Here is a 13,690-nt window from a genome sequence, read left to right as displayed (position 1 = left end):
TGTTTGAACCTCAGTTATATATTACGTATATGTATATAGATATAAAAGCTTTATCTCAGTTCAACACCCTTGGGTAGCAAAGGTGTATAAAACACACTCAGTCATTCAAACAACATCACTTGTATACTATAATAGGTATAGTTTAGGAGATTACTACTCACTATTTCTAGTACAATGAAACATACAAGAGTCAATTCATACATGAGTCAGTTCAAACATACTATAACGAGAAACAGATAGAACATACTATAATGAGAAACAAGGAGGAACATACTATACACTATACAAAGAGAACATACTATACACTATATAGACAGAGCATACTATACATATACAAGAATACTATAACATAAATGTGAGCCACTATTTTGGGGCATGACACCATACTGATGTGTCTCGTTTTGTAACCAGAGTCTCCTGGAGGGAGAGCGTGAATTTGTGTATAGATCTATACTGGACTGACCATCCTACACCTTGCTGCTAGCTACAGTGGGACCTGCAGGTCTACGGGTGACGAATGTCATAACTTTTCGACGTATTACAGCGTCGTGTTTTCCACTAGTCAATCAAGCATGGTTACAATCATATCACATTTTACCTTAATTAACAATTGATTTAAGGTAGTTAGTACAATAGTAGTTACTATATACAATACTACAGTACTTTATTTTTTTCCCATTGCATTCATTTTGTGATCTTCTCACATAAATGGTAATGTAAAATTATATTTTGTTAATGATAGTCATACTTGGGAAAATACACACTTTCACAAGAAACAAACACTCAGAACATTCGAGTCTTGGTAGAAGGGTGTATTTTAGTAGAAAATATAGGATTTTCTTGGAGATTACAAACATTTACAACAAACTTTCATTACAAACATTTTCATACATTTACAACATTTACAAACCCTTTTCTTCAAACTTATACAACATTTGACACTAAATACTTATGAACTCACCAGCTTAAATGCTTATCCTCTCTTTCAAAATAACTTGTATTCTCAGGTCATCAGTAGACAGGTACCGATGGCAGGTTTTGAGAAGACGGAGCACTTTCAGACTCGTCTTTATTTTTTATTATTCATTTTTGGTGTCTTATAAACTATACACAGAACATACTTGTATTCAATTATATTATTAATGCAATGGATGATGTTGTTGCTTGTTTACTATTATGCATTGTTGTGATACTGTACATGACGTCCTCCGCCCCCGAATGTTTCCGCCAATTCGGTTTGGGGGTGTGACAGTTTTCTAATCATTTTTTGAAGATATACTTGCAATTATAGTTGTTAGACTTAGTGGGAGACTGTTGGATTAGGTGTCTAAGCCCATAACAATAATTGGTATGTACTTGAGTTGATAGTAGCACAGTCCTTTTGGGTTGCCTTCATACTAGATAATAGACAGGATGACTTATTGAGAAAGAGGAAAATTTTATTATTTGGAATAATAAATTAATATAGAAAAATGATTTATTTATATATTATGAAATTAATATATTAATTAGAAATCATGTGATTTAATTAATATTTAATCAGAAATTAATTTGGAATTAATTTTGGGATTAAAGGAATTAATTAAAAGTACATGGGCTATTTAGCAATTAATTAATAGTTGTGATTGTGGGCTCTCTGACCACCCTAGAAGGTTTGGACGAAAACTTCTAGGGATGCCCTAGAATTTTAGTCTAAGGCTTTGGGATGGGGAGTACATGGGCTGCTTAGGCCTTAAGCTGGAAATTAGGGTTTCCTCCTGCAAACCCCAGCTTTGGCTCTAAGCAACCAACAACTATATAAGGAGCCTCTACCCTTCTTGATTTTAGCCTATGCTTCCAAAACCCTAAGAAGAGCTGACTTCTTAAGCGTCCTCTTCCTCTTTCCTCTCATCCTCTAGCTTAGTGTGTTTGTGATCCATTAGAGGTGTTACAGTTGTGACATTTGCTCTCAAGTCTAAGATATTCAAGTATTTCATTGTTATTACAACATAACAATCAAGGTATGTATCCTAACCCTAGTTTATTTTTAATTTCGAAAATTATAGTTGCCTACTAGGTTTTCTTGTTTTGTGTTCAATAATTGCATGTCCAATAGTGAAAACATAGATCCTACAAATTAGGGTTGCGTGCACACATAGGGATTGTTTTTTTTTGCTCAAAACCCATCAGTTTCAATCCTACATGAACTCATCTTGAGTTATGGTGTCATGGTTTTTGTATAAGTGTTGTGTCCAGGTCATCGCTGCCACTGTCGTTGTCCCAACAACTTAGGTAACCTCCTCCCACCAGTCTCCTGCCCTGTCCCTCAAGATGAAAATCCCACCTTTTCCCCCTCAGTGCAAAAACTCGTCCGCTGGGCATTCTCCATTTCAGCGATCCAGCGATGGCTAGCGATGGGGTCCTTAGCCCCAAACAACTCAGGAGCTCCACAAGCCTTGAACTCCCAAAAGGAGGGAGCTCGTGCCCTAATTTTCCCTGCAGCAATCTCGGATCGAAAGGTCCTGAGGCACTCGTCCATAAGCTCTAAAATCCCCTCCTTAACGGTACCGAAAATCATGGGGGTAGCAGCAAGAATGTCGCAAGTAACCTCAGTTGCAATAAGCTCCTGCAACCTCTCATCAATCGGTTCTGAGCCAGAGCCAAAACCTGAACCCGAACCAGATCCAGAACTAGTACCTCCCAATCCCAAACGAGAGACGATCATCCTCAAACTGAAAGACAAAGATATAAACAATAAGCAAACACTCGAGGGAACTCACAAAACACAGGTACCCTTAGAATCCCTAGATCTACACTTGTCTCAGGTACAGGTCCCATGCTTCCAATAGTACGGGCCCAATACTACCTTCCATGCCTACATGTACCTTCCTCAAGGTAAATCCTGATTCCTATAAGTTACCACACTACAACCAAGAACAAACCTATGCTAACCAACATACATATCCTAGACTCTTCTAGGGAGTCCCACCCCTCACCACTAGTAGTACCAAGAACCTCAATCAACAATGATGGTTGCCCTATGCATGCAAGTTGTACACAAAACAGGATCACATGGACTATCGAATGAAGATTCTACCCTAAGTGCACAACCATACAAGGAACAGGAAATGAGGCTAAACTGATCATTCTGGGGCTACACAATCCTAATCATATACAAATTTGAAAGCATACACATAGAAAATAACTGAGCTGATATCAATTCCAAGTAATACATGGCATCAGGTGCTACTGAGCTATGAGGCATCACACAAATCAGGCAATTCTATCATATGTGTAACGTCCCAAAATAATGACACAAAATTTCCGTTTTTAGATTAATAAATTGTTAATACATAACAACTCCATAAACCAAGGTAATCAAGATTTAGCAAAACATCATAAAATCAGAGTAATTCACAGAATGCGGAAACATGTGGTGTGTGCTTTGCAATCGTCCCGAGCCTTTCCATTTTGAAAACCGAAGTACCTGAAACATAGATTGAAAACCATAAGCACAAAGCTTAGTGAGTACCCCAAGATACCACATACCACACATACATAAATCACATTATGGGCCCTCGCCCAGTCTCGAGTCTCACTCGTCCTCGGGCCCCGCCCGACATCAAACCCCGCTCGGATTACAGATCTGTTATTCACAAGCCTCGCCTGTCCCTGGGCCTCGCCCACTATACACATACAATATATCACTTAATCATGGTAACACATAAAAAGATCATAAACACTAGCATATGTTCCAGTCATCGGGCCTCGTCCGGTACACACATAACCACATAACCATATAATCATATAACATATAACCATACTCGCACATGCAATAATCACAAAGACTATAGCATACCATACAGACATCGGGCCCCGCTTGGCATCGGGCCTCGCCCGGTAATCATATCATCATACTGATAATTAACATACGATATCCTCCTCAGGCCTCGCTTGGCATCGGGCCTTGCCCCGTAAACATATCATCATATAACACACTCAAGAGTCGAACAGACATCTAGCATCCTAACGTACAACCATGGGTCGGCATTGGTGCCTTCGGATCGCTAAACCCAGTGAGGAGACTCACCTCGCACTGCCAAAACACACATATGATCCCTGGCTGCTGCGAACCGGCTCCCGAACTGAGCCAAACAACCCAACACCAGAATCAATAACTAAACAAGGCTAAACCCCAACACTAGGCCCAAAGATGGCCCAACTAACCATGCCCACTAATGGTCTAAACCCATTGGGCGCACCAAGGCCCAAAACCAAAAGATCCACAAAGGCCCACCTATGGCCCAATTTTCCAAATTGGGCCTAACGCCCATATCGGCCTTATCCTAAAGCCTAATAATTTCCTTAGTCCCAAAAGGTTGATCTCAGATGGCCCAAAAGGCCCAAAGCAACAAGGTGGCCCAAAGATGCGAAGCCCAAAGCACAACAAGCCCAAGCCCGGCTGAACGTCATACGTTGGGCGTACGTTCAGTTACGTTGGGCTTACACGATGAATCCAGATCGCGACCAAAACAAGGTGCACTAGGCGTACCATCAGTTGTGTGGGGCGTAACTCGACTCATTCCAAAACGAATTTTTTGACTTAACCACTTAAGCCTTTTGCACCCAAACATCAGGGAACCTTAAAATAAAGCTCTTAATGCATAAAGTTTGCAACTTTATGCATTTACATGACTTATTGGGACCCAACAACCATCTTAATCCATTAAGACCCATTATAATCCAACTAGAACATGCATGGACCATTCTTAAACATCAAGCAAGCATTTTTATGAACTAACAACATCAAAAGATGCAAGATCTATCACTCCAAGCTCCTGGAGTGGCTCAAACTCACAAGGAGAACTTAATACACCATAAAATCCCTTAATCTTGCCCTAAACTTAAACTAGCATAAGAAGAAGTCAAGATAAGAACTTTTTAACTCCTGAAGCTTCCCAAGAGTGTGAAGATCCACCCAAGGCTACACCAAGCTTGATCACCAAGATCCACTTCCTTGAAATAACACTAAGAATCCTTTAAAACCACCTCTCAGCTCAAGAATGCACCACCAAGGGGATTAGGGTTTGAAATAAGGCTCTAAGATCAGTAAAGGCTGAGAAATAAGAAAACATTGACCTTATAAGGGTGTTTAAATAGTGCCCAAACCCTATAATTAGGGTTTGGCACTCTACTCATTACGTTGGGCGTAGTCACCCAGTCACGTGCCACTCATTCAGCATCGTGCCGGTTCTGTCGCGAAACTTCGACAGGTCATAACTTCTTCGTTATAACTCGGATTTCAACGTTCTTTATATGTACGAAATCCTTGTAACATATACTACAACTTAGTTAAGATTATTCATTCTAAATAATCTTCTATCAAAAGGTCATTTTTGACGCTTAACGTCTCTAAATTGACTAGCCCGGATCTACGGGCGTTACAATTATCTCCCCCTTAGGATGATTACGTCCCGAAATCATCAACGAAGTAGGACTTGTATAATGATTCCATACGTTATTTCTTCATCCTAGGTAATAATCGTAGCTCCTATGTTTCCTCGAAAGAGCATCTAACTCTAGGGCTTCTTGACTGCAGACGATGCTCAATCTTGCATCTGCTTTTCGTACTATGTTGGACTTTCAACCATAACCTTCAGGTTACAAAATAAGTCCTTATTGTGGGATCCTTCTTCTTCTTAGGATAAGTACTTTCCCTTATCTATTGTAACAGATCGATGGGTCATGTTCTAATGACCTCTCATCGTATGATGCAACGCTTTGACTCAAGTCACTTAGAGTCAAATTACAAAATGGAATATACCTTCCTTCATATTCTAATGTGATATGATCACATTTTAGCATGTAGCATTTCAATCTTCTGACTTAAGTCAAATGCTACATCGAACTCGATTCTTTGAACCACGTAACAAACTCATCGTAGTCGGACTCAATTCGATATGACCACTAGGGTCGGAATAACAACCATCTTACTAGTCATTACCGAAACAATGGTAACGACCTATTGGAATAAAAACGAACTCAATTGCAAGCTTCTTGGTTACCTTGTGACTTTCCCTGATCCAAGCGTGAGTCATGTGCTTCCAGTAGTATAGATCTCTACTACTATTCACACCTACTCATACTCGTCCCAAGTATTGTCTCGCAGTCCCCAAGTCCTAAAATCACCAAACATTTTAACACATACGAATGTGCCCAATTAATCATAAAATTTTCCTAGACTCTACTAGGACTTCTTCCATGCGCATCTTCACTCATCAATTCTACTTCAACTCGGTTGGTGATTGAAATTCCAGATTATGGGACAACTTCAAGAATTACACCAATCGTTCCATCATCCTACCAATCAAAGGTGTACTTCAGACGTACCATACTCCTCTAAACGTTCCGTTATTTTATCAGACATAAACTAAAGGCAAGACACCACTCTTACGATATCTTCCGATAGGTGTCATTCACTATCATAAGCCTTTCATTTCCTCCATTTACTCAATTCTCTATGAGTCTTCATCATAACGTTTTGTACACCCAAGCAGACGTTCGGTATACCGGGCGAGAATTTAAGATAAAAAAGCTTTATTTACGATAGACGTATAAATCTCCTTATCACTCCGAAACGTTTACATGCTAGTTCTAATATCGTAGTCGTACGCTTAGATTCCTAAACACATAAGGTTTCCAGATCCGGTCGGCAACAGACCATAGATCCGAACAAACAATATCATGTATGGTAAACATATAGCATTTAGCACATAAAAGCATTTTAGGCATCTTTCCTAAAACATACTAGTGCTCGTGTCAATTTAGGTGTACTGCCTAAAATATAAAAGACACACTCAACTCACAATCATCGCTTAGCATCCTAAGTTTAAGTCTAGAAATTTCCTACAAATTCCTAGTTCGCTTAAACTAATGCTCTGATACCTACTGTGACATCCCCAATTTCACGGCCAGAAAAGACCGATTTGTTTATGCTTTGTTTTTAAAATCAGAGTAATCTTTTATAGAAAACAGATGCAGAATTTGTTCCCAAAACAAAATATGATAAGAATTTATAAAAGCATTTCATCAAGAGATGCATTTTCATTATATAACAGTATTCGGGATGTCATGTTCCGATAAACAGACCAAAACAATAAACAACACAGTATAGAATAGACCTTACAACAGTCATTTATAACTACTGATCTATAATCCAAAATCTCTCGTCAAGTCTACCAACTTATACTCTTGTGCCATTACCTGTAATGCAAAGAAAACTGAGTGGGTCAGGCTTGGGAGCCTGGTGAGCGTATAGGGTTTTCAACCCACAATAATATAATTATTATATTTAATCATCAAACAATCAACCCAATTACTCATCCCCATTATCTTAATTTAATCTTCCCTAAAGATATTATCCTAAGGGTCATCTCCTATATCATATTTACTTCTCATCTCCTTACATCTTATTTCCTTATATGTTTGTTCCTAAGAACTTTTCCTAAGGATCATCGCATGATTACGCAGCCACAACATCGCCTGGACTCGTAAATCATAATAAGGGTTAGACTATCATCGCATGAATACGCAGCCACAACATCGCCTGGACTCGTAATTCATAATAAGGGTTAGACTATCATCGCATGAATACGTAGCCACAACATCGCCTGGACTCGTAAATCATAATAAGGGTTAGACTATCATCGCATGAATACGCAGCCACAACATCGCCTGGACTCGTAATTCATAATAAGGGTTAGACTATCATCGCATGAATACGTAGCCACAACATCGCCTGGACTCGTAATTCATCACCTATCTATCTTCACCTAATTATCATCACCATTATATCCTCACCTATCTCTTATCACATTATTTCATCACACACCAACTATTTCATCTACCCATGTTCTACCCAACAAATTTGTAGATATAAATTACATATACAGTTTAAAACTATTTAAAAACTCGTATAAAACATTCATTCAGCATCCATCTCAAGTAAACAAACAATGTATAAACACATAGCACGTATTTCATAGCAAATACTTCAGATCTATGTGTTAGAAGAAAGTAACTACACACTCACTTGATTAGACGATTCTCGGACAGCACTACGGCTCGTAAAGTAGTATTCTTCGGTAAAACTGGAAGATCTTCACACACCGGGCTTCTCGCAGGCAGAGCTTCGGCTCGGAAACTCTTTTCTTCTTGGGATCTTCGGGCTTCGGGACTTGCTTCGTGTCTCGGGATGATACCGGGGCTTCGGGGGGTTAAAATAGGGCTTAAAGAGAGTATCGGGAGTGGGAGAGTAAGAGATGAGCAACCAAACTCGGATGACCCTCGATTCTATTTATAAGGTGAATTTTCTGAGTTCACCTCGTGAGTTTCTAATATTCACCTCGTGAACTGGCTCACCTCGTGAGTTTCTAATATTCACCTCGTGAGCTCGATATGTCATTGCGTTCGTCACGACCACTTGCCCTGGAAGACGTCCATCATATCTTCACCTCGTGAGTCACTAATGCTCACCTCGTGAACTGGCTCACCTCGTGAGCCACATATGCTCACCTCGTGAGCTCTGACACAGCCTTGGGGTTCACGCCCCGAACTTCAGAAATTCATAATTTTCGCATACGAGCTCCGTTTTTGACGTTCTTTATATCCACGCGTAGGTGAGATTATGCTCTACAACTCTCGTTTAGACTCCGTTGGCTAATTTTGACTTTATTTTTATTATATTATAAATATATTATTTTTAGTAGGCCGGGACAGGAAAACTCCGTTAGAAATTTATAACTCCTTCATCTGACGTCCGTTTTCGTCTGTCTTTTTACCGTTGCACTACTATTGACGAGATCTTCGATTCTCGTTTAGATTGTTTCGGCTAAAAACCGCTCGATCTCAAATCGAGTATTCGGGCTGCACACTGCTAAGTCGAAACTTCGGAAAATCATAACTTCCTCATATGAAGTCAGATTTGGGCGTTCTTTTTATGCACGCTCTCGGTTTAACGAACTCTACAACATTCGTTTAGATCACTAGGGCTAAATATCGCTCTATCGTAAATGCACTTTTTACGTCATTCAGCGTCGTGCCGGTTCTGTCGCGAAACTTCGACATGTCATAACTTCTTCGTTATAACTCGGATTTCAACGTTCTTTATATGTACGGAATCCTTGTAACATATACTACAACTTAGTTAAGATTATTCATTTTAAATAATCTTCTATCAAAAAGTCATTTTTTGACGCTTAACGTCTCTAAATTGACTAGCCCGAATCTACAGGCGTTACACTTAGCCCCTGCAGAAAACCACTTTTACCTTTGCGAAACCTGAAATATACATCGATCTGATTCCCCGACAGACCGCCCATGCTGATTCATTACCATGCCAATTTCTCATCGAATAACAGACTAAACATAACACTTCCAACCCTGATTATATTTATGCGACCAAAGGAAGCAAAGCCACTAACCATGCATAGCTGCGGAACACTTATGCTTGACAGAAGGCTCAGATAATCCTTCGAGTAGAAGATTCATCCCTACAACGGTTAGACTCATACGGAAGATGTGCAACAGGGTCAAATCACTTACTCTGAGATTATTTAATCCAAACTGGAAGTGACTTAGCATTTCCCGAGCAACAAGCTACTCTAAACACACGAATCTCGAATCACTAATACTGATCGAAACATCACGCTACCTCCTAGCTGCTTTCCAAAAGCAACTGAGTCACTAATACTGCCCACTAATGGCGCAAACCCATTGGGCCACCAAGGGCCAAAACCAAAAGATCCACAAAGGCCCCCTAATGGCCCAATTTTCTAAATGGGGTCGAACCCCCATATAGGCCTTATCCTAAAGCCCAATAATTTCCTTAGTCCCAAAAGGTTGATCTCAGATGCCCCAAAAGGCCCAAAGCAACAAAGTGGCCCAAAGATGCGAAGCCCAAAGCACAACAAGCCCAAGCCCGGCTGAACGTCATACGTTGGGCGTACGTTCAGTTACGTTGGGCTTACACGATGAATCCAGATCGCGACCAAAACAAGGTGCACTAGGCGTACCATCAATTGTGTGGGGCGTAACTCGACTCATTCCAAAACGAATTTTTTGACTTAACCACTTAAGCCTTTTGCACCCAAACATCAGGGAACCTTAAAATAAAGCTCTTAATGCATAAAGTTTGCACAACAAGCCCAAGCCCGGCTAAAACGTCGTACACTAGGCGTACGTTCAGCTACGCAGGGCGTACACGATGAATCCAGATCACGACCAAAACAAGATACGCTGGGTGTACCATCAGTTATGCGGGGCGAAACTCGACTCATTCCAAAACGGATTTTCTGACTTAACTACTTTAGCCCTTTGCACCCAAACTTCAGGGAACCTTAAAATAAAGCTCTTAATGCATAAAGTCGACACCTTTATGCATTTGTCTGACTTATTGGGACCCAACAACCATCTTAATCCATTAAGACCCATTATAATCCAAATAGAACATGCATGGACCATTCTTAAACATCAAGCAAGCATTTTGTATGAACTAACAACATCAGAATAGTCAAGATCTATCACTCCAAGCTCCTGGAGTGGCTCAAACTCACAAGGAGAACTTAATACACCATAAAAGCCCTTAATCTTGCTCTAAACTCAAACTAGCATAAGAATAAGTCAAGATAAGAACTTTTTACCTCCTGAAGCTTCCTAAGAGTATGAAGATCCACCCAAGACTACACCAAGCTTGATCACCAAGATCCACTTCCTTGAAATAACACTAGAAACCCTTCAAAGTCACCTCCAAGCTCAATAAGGCACCGCTAAGGGGATTAGGGTTCGAAATGAGGCTCTAAGATAAGTGGAGGCTGAGAAATGAGAGAACCTTGACCTTATAAGGGTGTTTAAATAGTGCCTAAACCCTAAAAATTAGGGTTTGGTACTCTTCTCATTATGTTGGGCGTACTCACCCAGGCACGTCCCACTCAACATGCACGCATGGGACCGCTTCGCCAATCTTACCTATTAGGGGCTATTTCTTCCAAAAACTTCAAATTGCAATAACTTCCTAATCGTAGATCCGTTTCCAACGAACTTTATATCCACAAAAAGGTGGAGAGAAGCCCTACGCTTCTAACAACACACCATATCCTTAAAACTTCCCAAACCAAAACCCAAAATTCAAAAAAGTCCGAGTTGTCAAATTACGACTAAACCCTTAGACTCCGAAAACACCATCGAACACTTGGATCACCTAAACCATAACACTCACATCCTAAAAGGGCCAAATCCTTCTTTCCTTAAGGCCTTAAGCCTCATGACGACTAATGATTGGGCCACAGCCCCGAATAATGAAGCAAATCCAAAACCGAGTGTTACAATATGTTTCCTAAAGCTATCCTTAGCCCTAATCTAGCATGTAATTCACACATCAAGCATACTCATCACAATACATAAGTATGGGTAACTTGGGAAAAACTTACTTGAGCTCGACTGATTGCACGCATTACACTCCCCCCTTTTTACTAATAAGAATCTTTTTTAAAAACTCAATTTCCTTTTTCTTTTGAAATGATTATCATTTACTCAGTTTGAGTTTTAACACACTCGAGAGTGTGCCCAAATCCCTCAAACCAAGGTTCTGATACCAACTTGTAACGACCCAAAACAGAGCCAAAAATTTTCATTTAAAAACATTAATTTTGATTCATTGATTGCATCAAAACCATCGTTTATTACAATATTCCAAAATATCAGAGTACAAAAACATCAAGTGCGGAAGTCATGTGGGGAGGATGTTGTGCCATCATGCTGGGCCCTTCCCTTTGGAACTGGAAGTACCTAAAACCAAAAACAAAAACTGTAAGCACAAAGCTTAGCGAGCTTCCCAAATTATCATATACAACATACATATCAAATAACAACATGTGGTTGTGTCAGGTCCGTAACAACCCAAAATACAACATATAGTTGTGTTGGGTCCAAATCAACCCCCGGGTCCGTATCAACCCCGATCCTATAATGACTCGGAGCCCATATATCTCAATGCATAAATTATACAAGCACAACAGACAGAATCATACGATAACATACAGTTTTACTCATACAATACAGTGGGTCGGCCTTAGTGCCTTCGGCCCACTTAAGGTGTTAAGAAGACTCACCTCATAGACAGAAGAAAAGTTGAACTAACACACTAATCCGTAGCCCATACTACCGGTCACCTTTATAATTAAAACCCACATAACTCATATTACCTTTCAAATACCTAAAATGCCACTAGGTCAAACCCTAGTCAAAACCAGGTCAAAGTCAACCGGGTGCACTCCGTCAGTATGCAGGGCGTACTCCTCGTGTATGCGGGGCGTACCTCGCAGTCGACCGAAGTACGGGGCGCTGACCTCGTACGCTTAGCGTACCATTCGGTATGCCCTACGTACGAGGTTGTTTGCCAACTTCTTAACCAAGTGCTTAATCCCTTAAGCACTCACGTCTAAACTTCAGATCTAGGTCATATAAGACGTCTTAAGCCATAAAGTTTCCAACTTTATGGCCTAGCATGGATATTAAGTCCTTAAAACCAAATGCCCTAGTCTCTTAACCCATTAAGATCATCTAGCACTTGCATGGGGGGAAAATAGTGACCAAGAACCCTATTTTATGACTTAACACTCCTAAAAGCCTTTGAAAGGACAACTCAAATGCCTTGGAGTACCTCCTACTCACAAAGGCTAAGTTTGGGACCAAAAAGGAAACAACTTGAGCAAAACTAGATCCAAGAGTATCTATCATCAAGTTTGAAACTTTTTACCTCCACAAGGTGCAAAATGGGGTCTAAATGCTGGATCCAAAGCCTTGAGTGAAACACCACCACTTCAATGTTCTTCCTTCTACCCAAGAGTTCCAAAAAGGCACCAAAATGGCCCAACAAGGTTCACAAGGCACAAAAACTCTTAGGGTTTTTGAGATGAAGAGGGATGTTGAAGGTAAAAAGATGCCTGAAGCCATAAATGAGTTTAAATACGGTCCAAACCCTAAAATTTAGGGTTTTCACTCATGCTGTGTCCGCCCTGCGTACCAACTTACTAAGGCGATCCGGAGTACGCCCTGCGTACGAGGGTGTATGCCCCACGTACTCTAAAGGTCTTGAATTTACAAATTTGCTATCATGGGCTAAACTTTCAAAATAAACATAGCTCATGGGTTGAAACGAATACATAAAATCTAGGTGTTACATTTGTAAGTCACAAATTTCCATGCTTTATTGAGTTCTATCATTAGATCTATGAAATAATGGTATTTTAGTTCATGTTTTGGCGTTTTGGTCCCATTGTTGGTTTGATCTTTGGAGTTTGCACAAATCCATGATATTTGATTTATGTTCCACTTTAGATCTGATGTTTTGATGGAATGGATAGTCCATGCAAGAGCTCTATTTACTCGATTCATGAAGAAAAATGGAATCTTGGACATTTTAGAGATTAGGGTTTTAGATCTAGTTTGTTTGGGATGTCTTTATGGATAAAGTTGGAAAATTTATCCATTTAAACATCAAGGGGATCCATTGCTGGAAGTTAAAGGCATATACTTAATAGTTTAAGTCATAACAGTTTGGGTTTATCTTGGTAGGGCGCAACGCGTCTGTAGTGGGTGCGAAGCGTTTTTTGGAATTATTTGGACGAGGCTGATTTTTGAGCTGAAACTCGCT

This window comes from Lactuca virosa, chromosome 4 (genome assembly GCF_052849685.1).
Source record: "Lactuca virosa cultivar CGN04683 chromosome 4, Lactuca_virosa_CGN04683_v6, whole genome shotgun sequence".
Lineage (NCBI taxonomy): Eukaryota > Viridiplantae > Streptophyta > Magnoliopsida > Asterales > Asteraceae > Lactuca > Lactuca virosa.
The sequence above is the reverse complement of the archived record's forward strand: the minus strand, read 5'-3'. Positions refer to the sequence as shown.